Genomic DNA, 26,857 nt, shown 5'->3' with positions numbered 1-26,857 from the left:
TGCCTAGCTTAGCTTAAATACTGGAAGCAGGGGGAAACAGCAAGCACTGGTTTTCACCAAAGTTGAAAAATACACCTACCAACACCTTTTAAAGCTCATTATTTAAACAGTTAATCTTGTTTTAGTCCAGACATGAACAGAACCTTGATAATGTCATCATGATTTCAGGGGGAATGATGTGCCAGGTTTTCCAGATATGATCATTTGACCTTTCGCTAAGCCCCACCTCTTTGTGATAGTTGGACGCTGGAAGCTTTAAGCATGGAGCCCCACTATAACTAACTGCACTCCCTGAAGAAATATTATCATATTTTTGGAAAAATGAAACAGTGATTCCAGAGAGAAGCAGACAGAGGGGTCTACAGTCTGTGTTTGACGGATATGTCCTGGATGTCAAACTGACTCAGCAGCAACAACAAGTTAAAAAGACAAAGATAGTTAGAAGCTAAAGCCGAACTATAGGCTACAGATCACAGTGTAAAAGTGAACCACCACATCACTGCTGATCGCCACACAAGACAATGAATATAAAGGGAAACTTTGCTCATATTGAACCAGCTGTGTGGCATCACAGTCTGTACAGATGAACGGTGTTTTGCTGCTGCCAGCACCCGGACCTCTGCTGCAGGACAGGCAGGGATCTCAGGGGAAGTCAAACAACATTCATCTGCGCACAATGCGATGACACACAGCTGGTTGAATATCAGCAAAGTCTCCCTGCTTCCCTTCACTGGTTCCTGTACAGCAGGGTCGGTCTTTGTTTCACTGTTACAATCATTACAAAGCAAAAGCAGCATGTGTATGCATTCAGTAGGCTATATCTTCAGTAGCTAGCTAGCTAACCCTACACTTTTCAGGGTTTGATTTTGGTTTTGGAACAGGGAAGAAACATATATCTTTTTCCAACCTCTCCAGGTAACAAGTATCAATAATACGCGACGTGCCCCAGGCACAACATTTAGCTCCAAATCCACAAAACCAGCCTGAAAATGAAGGTAATCTGAAATGATTGCATCAGAGTCAATGGAGCACAGCTTTGTTGTTGTTGGACCCTGATCTGAGCCGGCCTGATGCTACGCTATAATTGGCCAGTCTGTGTCCAGGGGTGGGACTTAGCGAAAGGTAAATTATCACAGGTTTTGGTCCATGGTACCTGTTCTGACAACCTTCAACCATCCAGGCTGTTGGTCGCCAATAAACAGTTTCACTTCATATCTCCTTATAAAATCACAAATTATAGTATGTATGCTTTTATTAACCCACCAGTGAAATGAACACAGTATAACGTGTATATAACCACATCTTGACTGCAGGTCTGTGCAGAACACTTGGGGAGAAAGCAAGAAATGCTTGTTTTTCTCAAAATGTTGATCTACTTGTTTGAGCAGATTAGTGGCCGCTGGAGACTTTCATATTAACAGTAAAAAATAAAGATAGATAAAGCCTGTAGCAGAACTGACATGACTTAGATCAGCCATAGGCCGCATAAACAGCATTTAATTAACAGTCTAAATATTATGCGTCCCTTTTTGTATTGCCAAGAGTGCTTATATCACCAGCAATTCGCCTTCATTAATAAATTAAAGATATATATATTTTTTTGAATAATGAGCTTTGAGAAGGCACTTGATTAGCAGCATTTCAGTTTAGCAACAAAAATGTAAATGAGCTTTTTTAATTAGCATGCAGAGTATTATTTATGTTAAAACATGGAGTATCAGTGGATTGTTTAGCAAAAGCAACGTTGTAAACATGCTCTGTCTTTAATAAACCCACAGTGGGGAATATGCCTGTGAAATACAACAAAAATCATTCATGCTGCATACCAACGTCTCCACGCGTGTGTGTGTGTGCATTTGTGTGTGTGTTAATGAGGTCCTGCTTATGTGTGTGTACCGGCGTGCATTTTGTAAACATGTCTTGTGTGTGTGAGTGTGCGGCCGTGCAGGCATTAGTCAGGCTTGTGTATACACCTCCTGATTGAATTTTGGGTTTGTTCTGCCTGGAGTGGAATCTTTATTTAACAGAGTGTTTGGAGAGGCACTCTTAGAAAGCTGAGAGAGAAACAAACAGAGAGAGAGATAAAGAAAGACTGGGGGAGAGAGAGAGAGAGAGAGAGAGAGAGAGAGAGAGAGAGAGAGAGAGAGAGAGAGAGAGAGAGAGAGAGAGAGAGAGAGAGAGAGAGAGAGAGAGAGAGAGAGAGAGAGAGAGAGGGAGAGATACACAAGACAGGGAGCGTAACCGCCGTCTCCAATGAGAAGGAGTGGGGGATGACTTGGGAGCAGCGCAGCAGGGGGGCCGGCCGGGGAGAGACTCAACGTGTTAAACAACAGGGGGCCCGAAATAATTAGCTGACACTGGTGGCTGAATGAAACGGCCTCCCTGAGAAACACGCACAAGGGAAGTTATCATAACACATGTTTACCACTCTGGCTGGAGGCCCCCGTGTATGAAGACTACACAAACACCATCAGGACCACGCTAATTGTCATTTAGGCTAACATTTACCGACAGTGGTTAAAATCCTCGGTCGGCATCTCGCAACAGGATCACAGCAGCAAGAGTGGGACGTGAGGGAACAGGAAGGAGAGGGGCAGCAAGGTGTTTCTGGCTAAATTAATAAGGATCAGATAAGGGTGTAATCATAGGAAGCGATAAAAGGATTTAATCTCTTATGAATGAGGCTGTGCATGCCTTTTCTACTGAACAGGTAGATTCACACAGCTGGGCAGAGCTAAAAAAAACCCAAACTGTTTACTACTATTTTATTAAAGGTCGTTCAGAGCATCTACACCCAGTGAATCAAACATGAGATCGATCCAAGCATAGCAGGAAAGTGGTCAGATTACTGGCATATATGCCTGTAAAGTTCACAGTGCTTACAGAAAGAGCTGTAGAGCTTGATCTGAAGTGCATGTTGAAGTTGATTTTGGGCATTTCCAACCACTTTTGCTCGTGAAATGGTGCATAATCCAGGAAAAAAGTAAAATTCAAGGGGCAAAGTTTGTATTAAGTCCCTTAATTAACCATTGATGTATTTTCAGACTGTCATTTCCTGTTCCTTTAAATGCCAGGTGTGCCTGCACCACCTCACAGCAGCTCTGTAGCTCTGCTCAACTCTTTGCTATGTTCATATTTTAGGGAATGTAATTCAGATTTTCCTCATTAATGATGTATCATTACACCCACCTGCAACCCATCCATGTGTATGTAAACCTGCCTATGTGGGCTCATCTTACTATCTGAATAGTGTGTCCCTTAAATAGAAGGAAAATACTGCGTCACTGACTTTAGAGCAGGTTTTTGTCGCTTAATGGCTCAATCGCTTTCTGATTTGCTACTTACACAACATGGGTGCTGGCTGTGAAAATGACAGCTGCATCAGTCTGAAAGCAGCAGTGAAAGTTGTGCTACACTGTGCACCGCTTTGCGCCAGGTGTAAGATAGAGCGCTATGAATCTAACACCATAGCAGGTGTGTAGGTACAGGCGTGCTTTGAACTTAATGGTGATATCAGCATGCTCACAATGACAATGCATGCTTTTATGTCAACATGCTAAAATTTGCTAATTAGCACTAAATCTAAATTGTCTATCAGCATTAGATCTGCAGGTATTTGGTTGTAAACCCAAATGTTAGACACATTTTCATTGGATGATGGATCTAAATTAAAAGTCAGGGGATCATCAGGGTCATTAAATTTCATCCTGATGGGGACATGGATGTCTCTACCAAATGTCGTGACAATCCATCTGGTGACAGCTGAGAAACTTTAACTTTACTTAGAACCATAGTTTCAACCTCATGGTGGCGCTAAAGGAAAAGTCAAGAGATTGTTTGGGAAAATGATTGTCAATGATGAGATGTTTCAGAAGATAGGTAGAAACTCTGCTGCTGGCACAATAGGAAAAGTCAAGAAATCATGTTAGGTTATTGGAAGTCATCCTCTTGGCCTTATGAGTAGTGGGATTTCCATTCATCTATTTTTATTCGCATTTTCAAAAACTGTGAAAAAAAACTTGGATGGAAACGGCAGAAATTCAAAAAAGGCTGAAAATTTGCAAAAACGTTTTTACGCTTGGAGGGGTGGGATTTGTCAGCGTATCGATAAAAGGAAAATGTGACTTTTTGCTATGGAAACATGTTTTGCGAGTAAATGATGACGTACCGGCACACAGATCCTCAAATGTGGCCCTTGACATACGGAAATGTTTCAGCCAGAGCTCGTGAGTGAAATGCTGCTGGACAACTACTTCCCAAAAGTCCTTCACATGCCTACGTTCTCATACACACAGAGAACGACGCGGTGGTCTCCTTCTAGCTATTTCCGACAGTACTCTTAACATTAAACTTCTTCTTTGTCGTCTCTTCTTCAAGATGGTTACGTGCGCTGTGAACAAGTTCTCCCAAGAGCCGACAGGTTTATCAGGAATCAGTCCATGGTCAGTTGTTGAGTGTCAGTTGAGTGTGTTGTTGTTTACAGTGGGCATAAGACGCTCTCTTATGACGTCATCTCATGGCGCACTCTTCTTCTACGGGGGTGTTTTTATTTTGTTCATTTTTCACGAGAAGCGCCACCTAGTGCTCTTCCTGTTGACTCCCAATAATCGCAGAACAATAACGAATGGAAACGGGCATAAATTCGCATTCTCTTTTGCGCAATTTCACAAAATCCACTCAAAAATTTCGAAACATTTGGATGGAAACCCACTACTGTCTGTACAAAATGTCAGTCCATCTAATAGTTGAGATTTTTCAGTCTGGACCAAAGTGGTGGACAGACTGACCAACAAAGAAGCAGGATGCAGGAAAGTCAGTGTTCTTTACAGTTCTTATTGGGTTTGGATTCCATATCTTTATCTAGACCAATTAGAAAAGGTCCCCATGTAGTCACTGTTTAAATCCTTTCCCATGTTGACATGTAACAAAAGAGTATCTTCTTGCAATGAGTTGCAGTTCGGGAACCTAATTTTGCACCATTTGGAGCGAAAATAAAGACACTTGGAACCTGAGAAGTTGGTTCCCAACTGGAGCCAAAAAAAAAACCAAAACATGACCTTGACCTGAAGTGCGAACTGTGACATCAGTGAGCGTGTCATATTATTCAAGTTAGAAAAAGATTATGGACTTGTGCACACCTTCTTATCATCAGTTTTGCATAAAAACAAATAAATTAATGACACATCCTTGATAACAGTGGTTCCACTCATAACTGGTGGAAACATGGGCTGGGTGTCTAGATATCATCAAGGTTCCAAGAATCCTGACTGAAACTGGTTCAAGAACCAGAGCTGATTTTATGGAAAATGGATATCAGAGCAACCAAAAAGAACCAGTTCCTAAGCCACCTGTATCTCTCTGTGGTAAGTACAAGAAAAACAGTGAGTCATATCCTTCCAAAATTTAACAGGACATACCTTATCACAGAGAAGAATATTGAGTTACATTCTGCTTTTGGGCAATGCAGGCAATGATTCGCTTTCAACTGTAAAGCTCCAGCCTTCACTGAACATGAAGTAAGGGAGCTATTTTCATGTGTTTGTCTCTTGAGGCCAAAGTGTGGACAAATGCAAATGTATAAATGTTGAGCTATTTCTAGAAATGTTATGGGCATTATGTTTATTCATAGAAGCCAGAGAATGTCATGGGGCGGCATTGGTATTTCTTTTTCCTTTACAGTTCCTGCTGGATAATAAGCTGAGTGGTGTCAGGTGTGTTCGCCACCTGGAGCACAATTATGCTGCACCTGAGCAGGGGGAGGTAGAAAGAGAGAGACGGTGTGTGGCGATGGCGGCAGCGGGATTGGGAGGAAGAGCATTTTAGCCCTCCAGTACACCAGCTTGGGGTGAGTGTGCTGATGCCGAGCCATGCTGAGCTTTGAGTGTTGCTGTTTCTCCAGCTGACCACTTGCCAATGGCCAGCTACACGTAGCTGTTGCAATGCATGGATTTATTTCAACTGTGTTAATGCTGATATTAATATTGTGCCAGCCTGTTTCTTCATACCTGTGCCGAGTGGGAATTCTAGTGGAGTAATCATACAGCCACCTTTTCTTCTGTGTCACTGTAAATGAGTGTGGGGATTTCGAAAGCACAGGTCATTAGTTAAAGGTGGTGACATTTTTAACATTGTCTGACATTTCATGACAGGAAGACTGGGAGTCACAGTTGGGGGTGCTGTGGAGAAGTGCGTCTATATAATGACATCATATGAAATGCTGCACAGTATTCATGGATTTTGCTTTGATTTTTAAATGGCAGTGTGGATTAATGTATTTTAAGTCCTATCACTGTACAGCGCCAAGCAATTACAGTTAATTTACATACTCTAGGTGCCGTTGACTGGCTTGAACTCTCTCCTGGGATCTGTCTGGAAAAGACGAGCAGTGCGTTGACGTCTGTGGTTACTTTGATTCACTTGAAAAACACCTCAATCTGTTAGCGAGCAATAGAAAATCTCCAACTGTGAGTTGCATCACTTTACAGGAAGTATTATAAATAGACCAATACATAGTGATAATTAACGAATAGAAAACAAAGTAGAACTTTTTTCTCCCACAGCTGCTGTACTGTGCCTTTGTATTCCAGTAAAAGGGGAACAACACATATTTAAACTTCTTTTTTTATTAACTGTTGGCTTATAGTGACAGGTTGAATTAAATCAAGTCAATTTAAATAAATAATGTGAAGCATTACTCATGTCTAATCTGACAGATTTTTTCCCAAACAAGCATAAATGTATAAATGAGGCAGGAAAAACTTAAGGGCAAACACTATATTTCACCCCTGTTAACAAAAATGAAGACATAGCAACTATAATTCGATGAACTATAGCCTAAAATAATGGCAATGATAATAAAGAAGCAGCAAGGAGTGAATTTACCACAGTTGGACCAGATCTTTGTCATCCACATCATCACATTTCCAGGCTGCAAAAATCAAAAGAGGAACATGAATGTGACCTATACAGGATGCAATAATGAGGATCAGCCAGTGACATTTCATACTCCCTTACTTTAACAGCATGCCACATAGATATACTATGAAAAAAGCTTTACACTGAGTGTCAACAGCATTTTCCCAAAATAGAGATATCCCTGTCAACTGAATAAGTGAGCTAATTTCAGATCAGACTTCTAAGAGCATCAAGCTCAACAGCCTAAGAGTGTTTAAACAGCCTATTGATGCTGGTGTCAGGAAAAATGCCCACATACACACACACGTGCACATGCATACATGAATAACTTGACACACACTCACATAGACAGACATAGAGATATTTAAATACTGGTATCTTGACTAGTCTTTCTTTCCTCTTCTCCTTTTGTCATCGCTCACTCCCACTGTTTGCCTGAGGAGGTTTTTACCTGCCAGGGAGCTTCACATGGAGGGTGAATAGGAGGACTGATGTTTTTCATCCTCAAAAATGCAATCACAGGTTCAGACCTACAGTGGTTACGGACAGTGTTGTAGAACTTGAGATTGGTCTTGGTCTCAAAACTGGTCTCAGGACCTCTTTTTGAAGGTCTCTGTCTGTACATTTTGTTGTCTCTCTTTTGGACGAAGAGGACTGTGGATGTGTCAGATATTTGAGTGCCTATGGTTTGCATGTTCCATGTTTTAAGTAAATGTGTCATGCAGTGTGGGACTCACACAGATCTGGTCATGACTCTGCCTCAAAACCCTCAAAGTCTTAGTCTTCTCTCAGTGTTGATACACTCCGGTCTTGGTTATGACTTGGTTTCTGTATTAGTGGCCTTGACTACAACACTGGCTATATAGATATCATGAGGAGGCCACAAGCTTGTGATTGGTCAGCTCGTACGGCTTGTGTTTTCTGTTACAACTCTCTTATGTTGTGTTTACGGCAGGCATGAATAAAACAATTTCTGCAAGTGAATTACATGTAAAGTCAACGTAAAGACAAGATAAGACGCAAATTCCTGCTGGGCGGCGCAATGGACATAATGGACAGAATGCAAATGCAAGAAATACGCAAATTAGGCAGCATGAATAAAGTGAGTAGCGGGATTTTGCGTCATACGTCATATGCTAATTTGAAAGTTTGAGTTGAAAAATCTTGACTTCAGCAACTAATTTGCGCTGCGATAGCCAATCAGCATTGAGATCCTTCAGGACATATGACACAGAGGTTGTACCGACAGAAATTAATGTATTGATTCAGTGTTTCACACACATGACGCTAGTTTTTCATGCATATGAAGCAAGTCAACACAAAATATTCACGCATTCAAACCTGCGCTAGTAACGTGATTTTTTTCTTGCATGTTACTAATGTGAATATGACAACTTTAAACATTACATTTTTTATTGTCTCTCTTGCCTGCCATAAGTTTTATTGTTCAAAAAAGTGTGAGTGAATTTCAGCTGATTTATATAAAGTGTAAATGTTCTGTTTCTTCACTTGGCAGAGTGTTGTTTGGGTGCGCTCCAGCTGCACTACACCTTTGACCTTCACTCTCTATCACAGTAAATAAAAGTACGTAAACAAGGCAAATCGCACTGCAGAATCTGGGCAGCTATTGCTCAGGAGATTTAGCAGGTTGTCCACTAATCAGAAGGTTGGTGGTTCAATCCCCAGCTCGTACAGTTTGCATGTTGAAGTATCCTTGAGTAGGATATTGAATCACAAATTGCTCCTGATGGCTTTTCCATCGGTGTGTAAGTGCATGTGAATGGTTACTGAGTAGCAGGTGGCATCATGTATGTTAGCCTCGGCCATCATTGGGTGAATGTGTGTGTGAATGAGTGACTGACTTGTGGTGTTGAAGCATTTCGAGTGGTTGGAAGACTAGAAAAGCGCATACAAATGCAGTCCATTTACCATTTATAGTCAGTCAGTGATGAGACAAAGGGAAATAGAAGTGATCTGAATGTACAGCTGTAGCCTATCGTTGCTTTATATGACAAAGTCAATGAAAATGAAAAATGTATGAGATTATAATTAATGCATGATTCAGCCTAATCACGCACAATTGATCTACAGTATCTATAGTGTTGCGGTTGTGTTTTCCTCTGGTAAAATATAATGTGTTAATTCGTGAGCTTCAGAAGCAAATTTTGGTAACTTTTGTCGGAGCCGCTTTGTCCTTCTGTTTCCAGGCTGCAGACAGTGGTGTGAGTCTTCACATCTAATGCTCAGCAAGAAAATGAATAAGTGTATTTCCCAAAATGTTGAACTTTTCTTTAAAAGCCACCGCGGGTCTGATTTGAAAATTTAGTGGTGTTAAACTCTTCATTTTCCCTTCATATCACATAAACCAACACATTTTTCTTCACCTTTACTACCAGATTAATATTCAGTACATTTTTTTACTGCCCTTAAGACTACACTGGGAGTCCCTATCTTGCGTACCACAGCAGGTGATAATACTCGCTCGTCCTCCCTTTACATTCTCTGTTCTCTTAAACAGCAGTGAGATGAAATGGACTAAGAGCCGATATCCATCAGGGGATGGGACCTACAGTGACTTTACTAGACACTGTGGGATCATTAGGGCCTTTAGACTTGATGGGATATTGTGTTTTTATGAGCTCTGTGCAGTAATCCATTAATAGGGCTGACACACCATTAGGCTTTATTGATGTCCAATGCGTGGGCTCACATGAAAACACCATTATTTGTCATGATCAAAGTTTAACGCTGACACACAGTGATTTAATGGCGCCACAGGCTGCCCAGACCCCTGTCTTTAACCTTCAAGGACATCCAGGTTGATGAGATATACAAGTTGTACAGTTGAACTGACACAGCTTCAGTTTTTAGGTTATATCCCACAGCTATTTTCATCTATTCTACTTTTTCAGCAGTCTTCTTTTAGTGGGGCACCAAAAGGGAAATGTGTTCTTTTTAATAACAATCAAGATAGGTTTCCTTGGTAGAGAACATGGATAAATTAGACTTCTTTTTTAAATACTACAAAACAGCACATTCCTACCCCTGCCTGAAGTACTGCCTCTGCCTTAAGAAACAATTTTCCTCAGGTTTCTCATTGCTGAAGCCTCATTTATTAAAGGAGGGTACATCTCTTATTTGTTTAGCGCTTTTGTAATGCTGAGCTAATACATTTTTCACCATGGTGCAGTATTCCTGCAGAACAACTTGCTTGTGCAGACTTTCTTCTCTGCCCTCTAGGGAAATCGAATATGTATTTGCCATTCTCTTAGGATTTTAAAAGGGTTTAGCAACATTAATAATTTCTCAAAACATAAAAGATGAAATGTGGCTTTTTCTGATGTGTCGCAAGTACTTCTGCCAGATAAGCATTTGGATGAGTTTAGAAGTGTGAGTGGAAGAGGTTGAAGAAAGGTAATGTGTTTGCAGTGAAGACGTCGTGATAGGTAACTGAGCCAAGTGTGTGATACTGGAAACTGAGCAGAGAGAGTGGAGAGAAGGGGAAGATATTTCAAAGTATTTGTGATTGCCAGTAACGGAATTTGTTGACCTTCAGCAGTGCCCTCTATACAGGCTTTGGCTTTTATTCAGAGGAAAAGGGATGTTCTTTGAGGTCCAGTGTGAAGGATTTAGGGAGATGCACAGATAGAACATAATATAGTGGGTCCTCATCTACAGAGATCATTATGTTGGACCGCCATGTTTCTACAGTAGCCCAGAAAAGACAAACCAAACACTGGCTCTAGATAGGGACATTTGCGTTTACCTCAGCTACCATAGTCAGAAGCCTCTCCGCAACAAGAGCTTAGCCAAAACTGCTTTACTCAGTGTTTTGACCAGTTTAAATAACATGACCTGTTTGTTTTTAGACTTCTGTGGATAATTCGTCTCCAGGTTAAAACCTGAACACTGAATTCTACCTGGGAGGAGTTTCAGCCGGTTGCAATGTGCTGTCCTCACCACTAGATGCCACTAAATCCCCCTAAATCTTATACACTGTTCCTTTAAACGACATGTCATTGGCCAAAAGGGTAAAAACTAGGACAAAAAAGTAGTTTTTCAATCATTCCATCTCAGTCATTCCTGAATGACAGGTCATATTTGGCATAAATCACCTGCTCAGAGAATAAATCACTTGAATTCAGGCAATATGTCTTTCTCATTTGATTTTTTCCTCCTTATATTGTTCCCGATCTAATCTCTTTTGTCACATAAAAAGATAATCACAAAGAGGAAACCTGGTATCAATCACCTGCCTGCAGTCATGCCAGGTTGCTAAGGGCATCCAAATGACACTGGAGCATGCTGGGACTTGTATGCTCAGCGGTTGCCCTGTATGGCTAAGCCCTGTTGGTCAGGGTTAACTTCCAGACACCCCGATGACGAATGACAGTTATCTATTTTTACGGCTTGATATAGATCCATCAGCTTCCTCCGGAGAGCCCTCCTCAGCGTCTCACTGCCCTTTGGAGGAGATTTTCCAGGTCACCAAGCCAAGGTGAAAAACAAAACAATGCACATGAGCGCTCACACATAACGGAGAAAACACACACTCGCAGACATGTACGCTTGCAGACGAACTGTGTCACACACACCTCTCCCTCTTTTCTACTGGACATATGGAAATGTCAGCGCCTCCCAAGAGATGTTCGCTAATGTCAGGACATGTGGCTGGCATGGACCCGGGCCACACGTACACTCTGTCCAGCTGTGTCGGGGACTGCCGGCCAACCCCTGTACGCCCCCCCTCGCGCACCTCCCTCTGCCTCCACCCCCAGGAGGGAAACTAATTGTGAGCGTTATTGATTGCCACGGCAGATCTGCGCTGTCCAGCGGGTAAATAAGATGGATGGAGTTGTCAGGTTGTCATCAGGCAAGGTTTTTTGACAGCATGCCTGAGGGCGTGTACAACACAGTCCAGGTTAACTGAGGCATACTCTGAGCAGTGAGGCGGTGCAGTGCTACAGCTTTGACTTTGGACAGAAACACGGGGAATGAAAGACATCCTACTTTACAAGGCAACTTCATCTAATAATATATGAATTGTAATATGAAGAATATATTACCTATCATTGATAAATTGCATTTTAACGAATCAAATTACAAAAGCACACATCTTCTCACTTCAGTCTGGGGATGTCTATGCTGATAGTTTAGGTTTCATTTTGCTCAGTTGTTGAGGTGTCTGTCTCTGAGATAATGCAGGTGAATGGAATTTTAATTATAGTAAAGCATTGAAAAATAAAGTTTAAAAAAAGTGTCTCTCTCTAGAAAACATGTCCCTGTTTCTCCAGAGCCCTTTTTGAAAAAAGGATTTACAAGCACAGTGATTTCTGAGCACTGCTTACACACAGATAGTCAACGGTGGCACCGTGACTGTTGGCAGATTATTTTCACTTGCATATTGAGTCCTTCAGGGCTTTTGAACGCTTTGTGCATGCAAGTATGGTGTTTATATTAATTAGTGGAATGAGTCAAAAGTAACCCATGAGGAAACCGTCTTGCATGCTTCAAATATGATGAGATGAGCCATTGGATAATCGACAGAGCACAATGTCAACAGTTTTGCTTTTATTGGATGGGACAGTCTAAGCGTGAAAGGGGGAGAGAGAAAGAGGGGATGACATGCAGCAAAGGGCTGCAGGCTGGAATCAAACCCACGGCCACTGACGTTGTCTTCACATATGGGATGCCTGCTCTACCCACTAAGCCACCAGGTGCTGAATGTCAGTGGTTTTGAATAGAATTTTTTCTTTTTTATAAAATAGTTCCACTGAAAAAAATTAGGAATAGAGGTCCTCACAGGTCCAAAATGTGTCACACAAAGGGGCCCAGTCCATAAATGACCTGAGGACAATCTGATTAGATAAGATCATCAGGGGATATCTCTGAATTTGACCTGAACTGATCCAATCTGACTTTGGCCCAGGTTCAGGTCACTCACTAAGTGAACCTGTAAAGCATAGGCGGATTATGAGACAATGGGCCCCTAGGCACTGACATGCAAAAGGCCCCACCACCTCTCCTTCATAAGAGCAAGACACTCTTTGTGGTGGGTTTGTCTCATTGTTGTTGTGCTGCATCTTATTATGCATCTCTTTGTGGTATTGTGTCTCCGTATAACTTTCTTGTGTCTCTTTGTGGTCTTTTTGAGTCTCTTTGTGGTCATTTTGTTACTCCTTAAGGTTATTTGTGCCTTTTTTGGTAATTTTGTGTGTCTTTGATGTCATTTTGTGTCTTTTTTTGGTAGTGTTTTTAGTCTCTTTGTGGTCTTTTTGTTACTCTTTAAGGTTATTTGTGCCTTTTTGGTCAATTTTTGTCTTTTTTGGTAGTGTTTTTTGTCTCTTTGTGGCCGCCTTGTGTCTCGTTGTGGTCTTTTTGGGTCTCTTTGTGGTGATTTTGTTACTCTTCAATGTTATTTGTGCCTTTTTTGGTAATTTTGTGTCTTTGAGGTCAATTTGTGTCCTTTTTGGGAGTGTTTTTAGTCTCTTTTAGATTGCTTTGTGTCTCTTTGTGGTCTTTTTGTTTCTCTTTAAGGTTATTGGTGCCTATTTGGTCATTTTGTGTGTCTTTCAGGTGTTTTTTGTCTCTTTGTGGTCGCTTTGTGTCTTTTCGTAGTCTTTTTGGTCATTTTTAGTCTCCTCCTGGTCAGCACGTTAATTTGAGTGACATTTTCCGGGTGAAGACTGTGGGGCCCCTGACACTTTGTGCCCCTGGGCCTGTGCCCGATTGGCTTAATCAGTAACCCATCCATGCTGTAAAGACCTCTACTTGACACTGAGATCGACTAACCAACTCCTTACCTGTATCCAGTTTCTGACACATTTACACTGGCTATGTTTTTCCTGTCGTGTTTATGGAACATGGAGATCTTTTGGGAAAATAAATAAATAAACACATTGTAGCTACTTTATGTTTCCAAATTAAGCAAACCCAGCTTGACTTTCATTTCCTAACATTGTCACACACACCCTTTCAAGAGCTCTATGCAAGGCCATTAGTTACAACAAATGTGGAAAGCTGTGCACATGTGCATGTGTTTTTGCACATGAAAATCTTCATATATTTTGTATTTTTTCATCCCACAAAGTAACTATGGTAACCAGACTACATCAATCTCATTAAAAGGAACAAAGCAGTGAAGGCTAAACCTACCTGCTGTTTCTTCTGTTGCTGAAATAAAGAGTGAGGAACTACTCCGGCATGCGTTTCTACTGCATCCAGGTATTGCTACATTAATAAATCATAAAAATGTCCGGTTTATTAACAGTTGCAGGGATCAATACATACATTACTGACCACACTCCTCGTGTACATAGAACTCATACTGTTATATAGGATTCATAAGGCCCCTCCAAAAGCAGAAGTAAGAACTGAATATGAAGCAAGGCTGCCAGTGTTCCTAAGCCTCCCCAGGGCCAAGAGGCAGCTAAAGAAAGGCTGCTGTATGCAGCATAAACAAAAATACTGGCAAAGTTTTTATTTAAAAAAAAAGAAGGGAAGATTAAAAATGCAGATTAAGATGAAACAAAATATAATAAAATGGATCATGGGATATCATTAGCCGCCCTACCAGGAAAACTGTACGTCCCTGTCTTTTTTTTCTCTTTTAAACTATGCTCCATTATGGCTCCTTTACACTGGCATACACACTCACAAACACACACAGGGATCCTACACAACAGGCCACCCTGCGCCCTAACAAATACACACCCCCTACATCTTCCATTTGCTTTTTGTTTTGTTTTTTTGTTTGCAATCTGTCAAGTCACCCGATGTTCGAAGTTCTGTCTTGTCTAGTCTCACCTGTCATGTCTTCCGTTGCTAAAGAAAAAACTATTCCTACGCCTCCTCTCTCCTCACCAGACTTTCCAGATTGCGTGCAAAGTACACACCGCTCTGGGCGAGGATTGCTTTCGAAAACGCTGTTGAGGATTTGAGTGATTATAAAGGAAATGAATATAGAGGAACCAGCGATGCCTTAGTTGACCCTCTCCTAATGCAAGCATCCTCTCACCACAAGGCAGTTTTCCTGATGCATTTAAATTATCCGGAGAGTGATTTGCATTTTGAGTAATGAGGTGAAGAGGGATCGAGTTACATATAACATGATCGAGAGGCACAACAATTAATGTGCGGCCTTGCGTGGAGAGCCCCCTCCAAAAGTTTCAATTTTATGACTCATGTGCTGATGGTAGAGAGGAATAAATGATGACAACTATCTGCCCTACAAGTAATGTGGTCGGTGCTTTATGACCTCAATTCTCTGTGACCAAACTAGTCATTTTCCAATAACGCATCTCCATTTATTTATTCAGGGTAGACTGACTAAGCGTTATGCTCTTTCAGGCAATACTCTGCCTCATATTCCTTCAGTTACGCACAGATGCACCAGGGAGGGGTACTATGGCTGCAGGGTTTGACTGCTGTGTCAGATGTGTCTTGTTTATGGTCAGGCTTAAAATATAATCCCCAAGTATTTGTACATGCTATTGTTTTAGTCCTAGATTTTCATGGAAACAGCAGCTCCATCATCACAGTCATCTGTCTAATCTTCATGACTGTTTATTTTTTATCTGCCATCATTTCACACCTGCCATTTCTTTTCTGGCTACTTATTGTCCTCTCTGTGCGCTCAACCTTTACCAGTCACCTGATTCTCTACCTGTCTGAACACCTGCCTATTGTGCAATTCATCCCAGAGCTTGTTTATTTCTTTATTTAGCCTTTAATAACCAGAAAAATCTCTTTTTCAAGAGATTCCTTGCCAAGACGGGCAGCAACATAAGTTACAGACAGACAACAGTGAACAAAAATATACAGCTCTTAAATGATTACCACAATGAAAAAAGTACTCGAAATGAACCATAAAATTACAAAAAAATGGCAACTACACATGATTGCAAAGACCAGCTAACATACACGCTGACATTGGCATATAGATGATTGCATACAAAGATCCTGCAGCAGTGCTTTGAATCAACCAAGATTAACCAAAGAGTGCAACTTTAAGTCCTTCTGCAGAAGATTCCACATATAAGGAATGCTTGTTTGCCAAACTCTGCATGTGTCCTCAGTACAGACTACAAAGAGTATAATACTATAAAGTATACCTGCCCAGTGGCTTTGATTTTTCTTCTACATTATGTGATGAACCTTGCCGCCATGGCATTTCTTCTCTGCCTGACTACCTTAGCCCATTTGACATTTTTCCCCCTTGCTGTACTGACACTATTTCCCTCAGTGGAAACAAACCTTGCAGCCTATTTACTTGTATTTCACAGATAAGAAACAATAAATTGTGAAGACAGTAAAGCCTCCACTAAAATAGCATTTTAAGTCGTGTGTGTCATTTATCCTTCAGGGATTTATACTTCAGGATTTATCCAGACTTCATATGAGCAGAGGAAATCTCCGCTCGTTGCTAGGCTAATTTATACAATGTAAAATGCCATAGGCTGGCGCTAATAATGATAGCATGTTGTATTTGTTTGGAAAACGTGTTTAGTATAAGACAGTTGTTTTGTCAGTGAACCTTGTGAGTTGTAATGGAGCCAAATTGTGTACCGTTACCTTTGTTAAATGTTGCTGTTGTCCCTGGCTTCATATGAGAAGAGGGAAAGATCACTAGTTGCTAGTAGGCTAATTTATACAATGTAAAATGCCATAGACTTTTGCTAATAACGTTAGCATGTTGTATTGGTGGGGGAAATGTGTCCAGATAAAGAAAAAAGTGTTCTGTCAATGCTGCGATTTATAGTGAAGCCAGTTTGCGTACTTGTGTCTATTAAGCCATATTTAATGTGTGTTTTGAATCAACTAAACTTTACAGTACTTCACAGAGTTCTCCACTGCCGACACACACACACACACACACACATACACACACACACAAAAATAATCGATTAGTTGAAGATTACGTACGACTTCAGTCGACCAAGATTTTCTTTGGTTGACTACAGCCCTACACTGGCTACTTTTTGATAAAGGAAAACCTTGATTTAATCCTGCTAGGGGTGCAGTCAGACCAAAAAATTAACACTCAAGAAACTACAGTATATCCAGAACTCAACTGCTTTTCTTCTCCCACATTGCCGCACCCCTGACCACATTACCCCCATCCTTATTAACATCTATCACTGACAAGGCTCTCCACAACCTGGCTCACCACTACCTGTCTGAGCTCCTCCATCGGCACTTTTAGGTCTAACCAACCACCGCACCTGGGGGGACAATTACTGCTCCCACCCTCTGGAACTCACCCCCTAGAGACATCAGAGACTCCACCTTACTCTCCACCTTCAAGAAAACCCTCAAAACACACCTTTTCAAAATGTCCTACAGCCTCTAAATTCAGTGTACTTTGCCCTTTCTGCATTATTTCCCTCTCTACCTCCCTATGGATTTTTTTTTTTTTTTGTTGCTGTTGTTCTCTGTAACGCGTCTTTGAGTGTCCTGAAAAGCACCCTATAAATCCAAGGTATTAATGTATTATTACATGTGTGGTGTGGCAAAAAGTAGGAGGCAACGGGATATATGTTGGGTTGCAAACATAACCTGCAGTAGCTAGCATGGCTAGCAGGCTCCATGAAGTTGTGAATTATACACCGTTTTGTCAAATGTTTTACCGCCATTAATCTGTGTTAGTATCCTTGCACTGAGTGCAACCAGGCAGCATTCTCCCTTCTCTGGTAAGTGTGTTATTTTTGCTGTGCTCTTATAAAAAACAAAAATATGAACCAAACAATATTTCCTGAATAAGAACTCAGGCTTGAGATTCTGAGTGTCAAAGTTCAATCAGATTGAAGGAGATGGGTCAATTTGCAATGTGTCTCAGTGAGTTCCACATAGAAATGAATAGAAGGCGAAATCAAGTCTGACTGCGCTCTAAGACTGTCTGTTGAGTCAGCATATGGGTCTTTTCTTGGTAGAAACAAAAAAAGACTGGTGTGAGGATCCTTGTTTTTAAATCTAACTTAAACCTAGAAATAGATATCTTCTAATTTAGCTCATTTGTCCGTGGTGTATATTTACCATCTCCCATCCCACAATATTCATTTCCTCATGGGAAGAGCTCCCATGGACATTCTACTCCATTACCAAACTGAAAGTATGCCATGAAATTAATGCGATTGGCTGTGATTGTTGCCAACATCTCACACACACACTGATATATGATGAATGATAATTAATACCTCTGAATTTCACCCGGTTCCAGTGTGCACTTCATGTGTGCTGTGCACTTTCAGCCACAAAAATATGAGCTTCTCTTTACTCGTACCTGTACACCTGTAAATTTAAACACCAGGTGTGAGTTTGACCTCATTAACCCCACACAGGTGTTTTATTTATGGGCATGTTCTATAAAGCAACTCTAAGATAAGTGTCTTTTGGTGATTAACAGGTTAAGTGAGCACTGCTGGGAGGCATTCCTCTACCATAACGACATTTTCTCAGGTATTTGCATCTTGAACGATGATTTGGACTTTGCATCTTTTAGTCTTAATGGGCCTCTCTGTGTTTTTCTTTATTCCTCCCAGGAAGAGGAGAATTCAGTTGGCATCTCTGTAATGCAGCATTAATTCACAGGTGTCTGTAAATTCTGGTAAATACTGCTGGTTCTGCCAGAAGGCGCTATGAGTCACAGCGACTCAGTGATCAACAGTAATGGAAAGGCTGGAAGACAGCAGGCATTTATGTCAAGCCAGATGAGAAGCAGCTGTAGACACTCGGCCGAGTTCTTCATCTAGAAAATGTTACATAAAAAAAAAGATATTTACATGTTTAACTCCTCTTCCCCACCAGCTCCTATTTTCTTCAAGAGGGTCCCACATTGCCTTGCTCCGCACGACAGCAGCCCATTTACAGCAGAATGCTTCATTCTGCCTCAACTATCATTGGTGGTGTGACAAAAGAATTGAAAGTCAACAGATTATGTTTACTTCCAGAACAGAGCTTATCAAAGCGTCATTAGGCCGCTGCGATGCTCCCTTTTATATTTGCAGCTAATGATCCGTGTAATATCTGTCCTTTCCCCCCGGATGTGCTGTTTTCCATCAAGGCAAGGCTATTTGGAATACTGTGTGTGGGCTGTTTGTGTGTGTAGGGGGAGTGTGTGTGTGAGTGATCTATTTTTCAAATTATATGAATGACCCTCTCATACAGCTGCACAGTCTTGGGACACAAGGACACAATCTCTTTGCTTGGAACAGAGGATAATACTCACAGGCTTGGATCTGTTTCTACTTTTTTAAATAACATGTGGCGACCGTGGCCAACTTAACATTGTAACAGGCCGTGATTGGTTGGTAGGTTAACTCATGTGCTCAGCTGGTTGTATAATGTCTAAGTAAACGGGCGGCCATTGTAATAAAAGGGCTCATCTTCATTCTCGAAATCAGGTAAATATGCAGCCATGATACCGATGCAGTAAAACTCTCAACTGCACTCCGGGACAACCAGCGCCACTCTGAGCGGCGCTCAGCATGGCTCCTCTGTTTTCTTCCGGCAACAAGCAAAGCTCTTGCGAGAAAAAGCACTTTTAATGCGCAAACTTATACGGGACACATTTGCCCCCATATCTACCGTTTTAGCTCGTTTCGCGGCTGCATCCGCCTCCCTCAATACTGAACCAATTTTAAAATGAGTCGTACCTATGAATCATACGCACACATACACATGGGGGAATAGGGCCCAGGTTGAAAAATACCGAAGTTATCCTTCAAGTGTTTCAACAAGTTATTCCAGTCAGCCATCATGCACAATACCAGGGCTGCCCCTAAGTGGAATGCCGCTATCAAAAATGTTATTCATCACACCTGTGCTTTTCCTACTATGACAGGTCAAAAAGTCTGATATAAAAATGTTATATCTTTTTGTATAATGGAGACAAGGTAAAATAACGGACGTAACGCCCGTGACCTCATCCATTGTGTTGTGGATTGCCATTTTGAAACCTCGAGTTTGACATTTTGGCTGTTGCCATCTTGGATTTTTGGAGCCATAAGTGACCATATTTGGATGAGAGGCTAGCTGCTAGCTTGGTTAGCACAGTGCATTCACAGTCTATGGTTAAATGAAAAAAAGAAGATGCTTAAAACCATTATAACAAATGAACTTATTGGATAAACTGGATATCAGATTCCTTAGAACAGGGGTCGGCAACCTTTACAATTAAAAGAGCCATTATTGGCCAAAAAAAGGAAAAAAAGGAATCTGTCTGGAACCGCAAAACATATTTGAACAAAGGTAACAGCCTATTAAGTCTACATTAGCCCGTCAAGGGCAAAGGCTGCATATTTTTACAGTTGTAGAATGCAATAATCACGTTAGGCAACAATGACGAATGAAAATCTGAATGTTAAAAAAATTATTCATTTCCCAATAATTTTATGTCAAAGCCACAGGGAGCCACAAGTTGCCTACCCCTGCCTTAAAGGGTGTTGTAGTACAAACAAAGGCTGAACAGGACTTCTTTAGGTGACCAAAATGTTACAATTAACTTTTATGAACTGAAAGCATACTGACATAGCTACAACTACGGCGACTATGCTCTGTGAATCTGGGATTAAGCCATGCTAACATAGCCTAAGCAACGTTGTTGCTGTGGTAGTGACTTCTAAATGGATGGCACCCACCTTTCTCTTTAAGTGCCCTCCATAATGGAAATTGAAACAGTTGAGTTATACACCACCACTATCACCATCCCCTGTACAGTGGCCAGAACAGAGAAATCCACTGGAGATCAAAATGTTTCTTTGCGCCAGGCTGTAAACATGTTTATTTCTGCTGTAAAGTTGGGTGTGTTGGTCTGTGGGGATTGGCTCCTTTTGGGAGCCAGCCTCAAGGGGCCATTTAAGTAACTTCAGTTTTTGGTTCTTGAACTTTGGCTTTATTTTTCAGCCCCAGAGGTTGCGTCTTGGCAAAAACATTGTATTTCATTTCACTGTTATAATAGCTTTATTGGTAGTTTAATGAATGTCTTGTGGGTGTGGTTTAGGCAGGTGGTAGGAGGCAGGGTCAGCACTGACATCACACTTGGGGGTTGGTGGTTGGCTCAGTAGCTGCTATAAGCCGCACCTGCAGGGAGAGCTGGAGTGGCCTTTGAGCTGGATGGGCATGCCACAAGGGAGACACCAGAGGCAAAAGAGACTGAGAGGGTGTTTGACAGGCCACCCAGAATTACCCATGTAATACACATTCACTCTGAACAACCAAGAAGAACAGCGAGCTCGCCAACTGCTCAGATGGAACAGCACCTAAGGGGTGTCCAGCGGAGTCGTCTGGTCTGAACAAACTGGTCTCAAGGTGGTGGTGAGTCGACCATACCCCCCCAGATAGGCGAGGTCACACTCACCCACGGATGTCCAGGCACATTTCTCACATCTAATGCCACACATAGGGAGAGGCACTAAGTTACGGGCTTGCTAGCCTTAGTTAATGAAGTTTCACGAGCCAGGATTAGCGTAGCAGCCAATAATACAAATTATTCGGGTTCAAACTGCTTTCGTATTTTTTCATAATTAGAGATTTCCGCAGCCAGTAGAATGGAGCTTTGTGTCTAATTACAGCTTCATAAAAACAGTATTTTATTATTTTTTTAAATGCTTCAATTTTTTTATTCTCTATATTGGTGTAAAATTTGTGACAAGAGATCTACAACGACCTAAAAGCCTGTGCGCTCAGTAGGCTGCACAGCATGGCAGATCATTTTCACTGCCGCTGGTAGTTGTCAAGGTTTACACATTTTACACCCTTTAGAAAAATCCACCCGCCACAATTTTCCACGCTCCTCAGGCATAATTGTGTGAGGGGATGTAGGTGTCACTCATTCATCACGAACAAAATGTTGATAATGACTTTATTTTTCTGTGTGATACTTTGCAACTTAGATTTGACCTCCCGTCTAAACTGACCTTGACACACTTCCCTGCTCTGCACCAACACAGACTGCTCCTCTGACAGGAGCAGCTGGGCCGTGTGGGATGCTGCGTGGCGGCGGGCTCATGTATGTGTGGAGAGGTGGATTAACATGACGGCAGGCTGTACATATGGCAGAGATCAAACAATTAACCTGCTAGTGATTGGTCCTGCCATTAGGGTGCAGTAATTAGAGCTAAGTGGCCCTGAGACCAGACTGGAGTAATAAGAAAGCTCACTGCGGGGAAGAGTCAGACTCCCAACGTCTGTGCGAGTCTTCATGACCTCAGGCTTCATACGTCTTGACACTTTTCAAGCTCTCAAACTGTGTCTGATGCTCGTAATTTCATGTTTAGACAGTGTTTTTGTTCAGTGTAAGACCTATGAACAACTGGACCTCTCTCCACTGCTGCAGGCATATTAAATGAGACCATGCTGCTTGAGTGCAAGTGAAAATATTAAAGTAACATATTTTCACAGACACACACACAGTCGACTATATATATTTATTTTTGTTTTGCACCTATGAGCATGTGCCCTTATACCTGGCTCGCCTGCAGGGATTTATCTTTCCTCGCAGGTTGTCACAGTGTCCCTGTGCTGATGTTACAAAGACAAATCCATCCTGCTCCCCTGCACGCCGTGAATAAGTGATTCTTCATCTGATTCAGATATCGATCCGTTTTGTCGGAGGATACAAGTGTAGCTGCTTTGTTCGAAGTTCTGCATTAGAAAGTCGTTCAGCGAGTTGTTTAATCTTATCTATCCCCTGGGACTGTAATTGATGGAAGTGTGCTCTTTAAATGAAGAGTGTAAAAAGATTCAAACCCATTCAGCGCTGCCCGAGGGCTGCGCACAATCAATCTGCCTCGGACTATGTTATGTACAATGGATTCCTTCATCAAATAAACATGTTGGTACATATTATAAGTGGAAGTAGCTGCAAAGTGAATAGCTCTCTAAACACACAGGCATGTATCTGGCCCCCTGTAGGCTTGTTACTGTGAGCACAAGCATTTATACAGACCCAGTTTATATGCTGTAATCTGTCACACTGCTTGTAGTTCTCTTTTTGTTTCAGGCCTATATTATATGTTAGAGTTTTTAATTATAGTGATTAGGAGTCTCCATTCTTTTTATAATTAACAAACACATTTTCTATAATATTGTCTTTGGCACTTTTATTGCCTTTGCCAACTCATTACTGCACTTTAACTGCACTTTCACTTTGTTTTTGGTCTATTCTGCTTTTTATTATTTTATTTTGTTTTATCTAATTATTAAAATCAAATTTTATTCTGTGTTAATTGATTGTATTCTGTTTATTTTCTCCCTTATTGTTTGTGCACATCATTCTGTTGTATTTCTTTGCCTGTGTAAAGCCCTTTGAGTTTGAAACATGCATTATAAGCACCTGTGTCCACATACATGTTTTTTTCTGGTTACCAGCGTCTTTATGATTAGCAAATTCAAATTTGCTCTGCACGGGGATCTGGCCCCGATGAGCAGAGCCAGCTGAATCGCCATCGGACCAATCAGATCAGTCTATCTGACACATGCGGGCTCTTGGTGGGCGTAACATGATGACAACAGCGCTGCGCCATAGGAGTTGAAAAGTAAACAGCCAAGATGGCAGCTGCCAAAGGACTGCGTCCATTCAATTTAGCTTTGGAAGAAACGCTAAACCAACTACACTTATCTTTTTCCTTGAGAGAGGAACAGAAGACTGCCCTTTTTGCCATTTTGCCGACGGGATACCGCAAAAGCTTGATTTATCAGTTAGCCCCACTGGTTGGCAAACAAATGGGGCTTAGTGCAATGAATACGACACCTTGTTTTTTGCTCTGATTGGCTATCGTGCTATCCAGTTGCATGCGGCGGCATTTAATATGCCTCAGTTAGTGCCGCCCCTTGGGTAGGAAGGATGTATCAAAATCTTTCTAGATTTGGGTCTGGATTTCCAGGCTAAGAAAAGCCCATCTGTGGGAGCAGATTGGCCGGACACTGAACACTGAAGGTTGCTGGTGAGTTTTGTGCTTCTGTCACCGTACATGTTATAAGTTTGTTGTTAACTTTGTAGTAAACCCTCTGTTAATGTAGGGTTAGGGTTAGCTACCTAGCCAACATTAATGTCAAGAAATTGTTGAAGTGCTCCCCAGCATCCTTTAACTACTTTTCTGCTAAAAAAAAAATGCTATATGGACAGAGGCCCTTAATAAAACTGCCTTGCTTTAACCATAAGTTAATGCTTATGTCACTCTATCCATCTGGAGTTGGCTGACATGGTAACAGAGAAATACAGAGGAAGTAGAGGTTGGGTGATGCTCAAAAAGATCAACGTATGACGTCCTGTACAACCTCGATGGAAATCAAAAGTGTTTACAGCTAATCCAGATGGCTGCACTTGAGTGAGAAGCCAGATGTCATTTGGGGTGGGGGTGGGGTGATGGGTGATATTGTTCAGCTATGGATTAAATAATGGTGCACACTTTCAGGCAGTTGCTGTATTGCTGTGTTAACACCACACAGTTGTTTCAAAAGGGTAGTATTGTCTCAAATTGAACATGACTTTTATGCACGTACCAGAAATGACAATCACAACGTTTGATTGCTTCTTCTCTCTTCTTCTTAATGGCAAATTGCAGTAGGATGGAGCTATACTGGTAACATTAAACCGAGATTGTTGCTTGCCAGCTTGTTTACTTGTTCACCGAAGAAATCGCTGCAACTTTCTCAGCCGCCATTTTCTCAGGTTTTGTGGTCGCTTTCCTTTCTGCTGTGTAGCCAAGATGTCGACCATTCAGGGTGAAGTGTCCAGAGTATCACATTCAACTTTCTGACTGTTATGAGTGCTCACAGTGCACTGCATTTTGCTGTACTGTCAATGTGAATGCACGTACGCTCTCAAAATAGCAAATGTATGCAAGAATTGAGACACAGTCAGTCTCTCCTGGGAGACGTTCATAATGTTCACATGAAAAGAGAACCAGAAGAAGTTCAAACCCTGGCTCCGTTGTTTTGCACAGCTGACCAATCCGGAGTATACTGGCAGCTTAAGTCCAGTGATCTTTATTGCAGGAGGAAAATGATGTCTACACAGGACAGTCCATTTAACCATTAACCATCATTATAATCTGTTTCTGTAGATTTTATTAGAGGCAACACCTGAGCTTTGATCATTTACATCCTACAACAAAAGATACTAAATCCACCCAAAGGTCAGGAATAAATTCCCATGCTCAGATCTATAGGGCGTCTTTGAGTTTGTTTGATTGTCTCTGTATTTTTCCATACCTCACTTTAAATGAGGTCATCAACATGTCAGATAAAAGTCTCAAGGTTATGTGATAAAAGCGCCTTGGCAGGTGCTACCCAGCAGCATCCATTCAGAAACACTTTTGTTGTTGTGATGTAATGTTGACAGTTATTTTCTCTTTGAAAGCACCCAGGTTGTGAATGAGTTTTAAGACTGAATGCAAAGTGATTGAAGGGCGGATGTTTTGTACTAAACACTCGAACATAATGGATGTAGGCACTTTTATGTAATGTTGGGTGGAATAATGTAAACAAACAGCCACACACTTTTATATAACTCAATTTAAAAGACCCAGAGTTGAGTTCCAGATACTGTTGTGTCAAAACTTCCTACATTCACTTTATGAACATAAAATATTTGCAAATTTTACTTTCAAAATAGGATTGTTTATGACTGCACCACCTAGTTTCCCATCAGTCAGACTGAATGCATACCTGTAGATGGAGATCTTATGTAAACTGTGCTCACATTCATGGATTAATGCTCAATCCCATTTTTCCCCAAGATTCAATCTTTCTGTTCGCATTCATGTTTGAAGTGACCCGTATCTGACATCAGAGTGAATGGATCTCTGCCCTTACACGCCTCACATGCTACCAGTAATGTCACACACATATGCATTGGAAAAAAAGCGGTGCAAGCAATCATCTCTGGAATGATGTGCTGTGGAAGTCAGATAACAATTTCTCCTATGTTGAGGAAGAGGCTGAGAAGACTAAGGAAGGCAGAAGCCGTAGCTATACCTTTATAAGCAGCTATTGCTGGTAGTTGTCTGGAGAGAGAGGTGTGGGTGCGGCAGGAGGCAGCAGTGGTGGGGCTGCGATATAGAGCAGTTCACACAACAGCTCCTCCAAAACTTTAGGATGTACAGGGCTATATTCCAGTGTTTTGTCGGCACCTCACGACAAGGCTGTCACGGCAAAACTCAAAATGCAGGCAAGCTGTCCTCGTCAGAAAGCGTCTGGTAGTTGGGATCTGTTGGCTGGTGACTGGGGTAGCCTATCACAGTATGGCTATGGCAACCTTCTGTAGTTTCAACAGATAGCTGTGACACTGAATGATAAGTGATCTGCGTCTGTGCAGTCAAGTACCATGTGGAGAAACCATGGCTGTATGGGGAGGAACATACATGAATTCAGATATGACCATTCTGACAGCGGTCACATGACCAATGATCAGCAGTTCTGGGAGGGTAACTTTTAAAGTGTATTCCACTACAGGGTGCTGAGTCATGCCTTAAAATGTAATTTGTAACAAACCATTCCATTTGATTACTCTAAGTGACATATTCCAAATACTTTGGATTACTTTTGGAATACTTCAGAAACATCTTGCTGAGCTCATTTGTCTGGGTCTTATATTTCCATGCCAAAAACACACAACAGTGTCGTGACTGTGCATCTCCTTTGCCATTGTCATGTGGCAGGAGGACTGCAAACGCTTTCCGAAAAATCTGTTTATTGGAAGTATGTGCCTCATATGAATTTTACACCATGTGCTATCAGCAGGCGAGCATTGCTCTCCGTCCACACTGAATCTGTTGCATATGCAGTTCTTTTTCATCATGTAAACAAACTACATTGGCTACCTGTCAGCTGTGAGCTCGACTTGAGACGTAACCACTTCAAAAATGGGCGAGCACTTTTATTTTGAACAGAAAACACAGTTTTTATATTGTGATATTCACTTAAAATGACGCTACCTGAT

The sequence above is a fragment of the Epinephelus fuscoguttatus genome, linkage group LG12 (genome assembly GCF_011397635.1).
Source record: "Epinephelus fuscoguttatus linkage group LG12, E.fuscoguttatus.final_Chr_v1".
Classification (NCBI taxonomy): domain Eukaryota; kingdom Metazoa; phylum Chordata; class Actinopteri; order Perciformes; family Serranidae; genus Epinephelus; species Epinephelus fuscoguttatus.
This window is presented reverse-complemented; position numbering follows the sequence as displayed.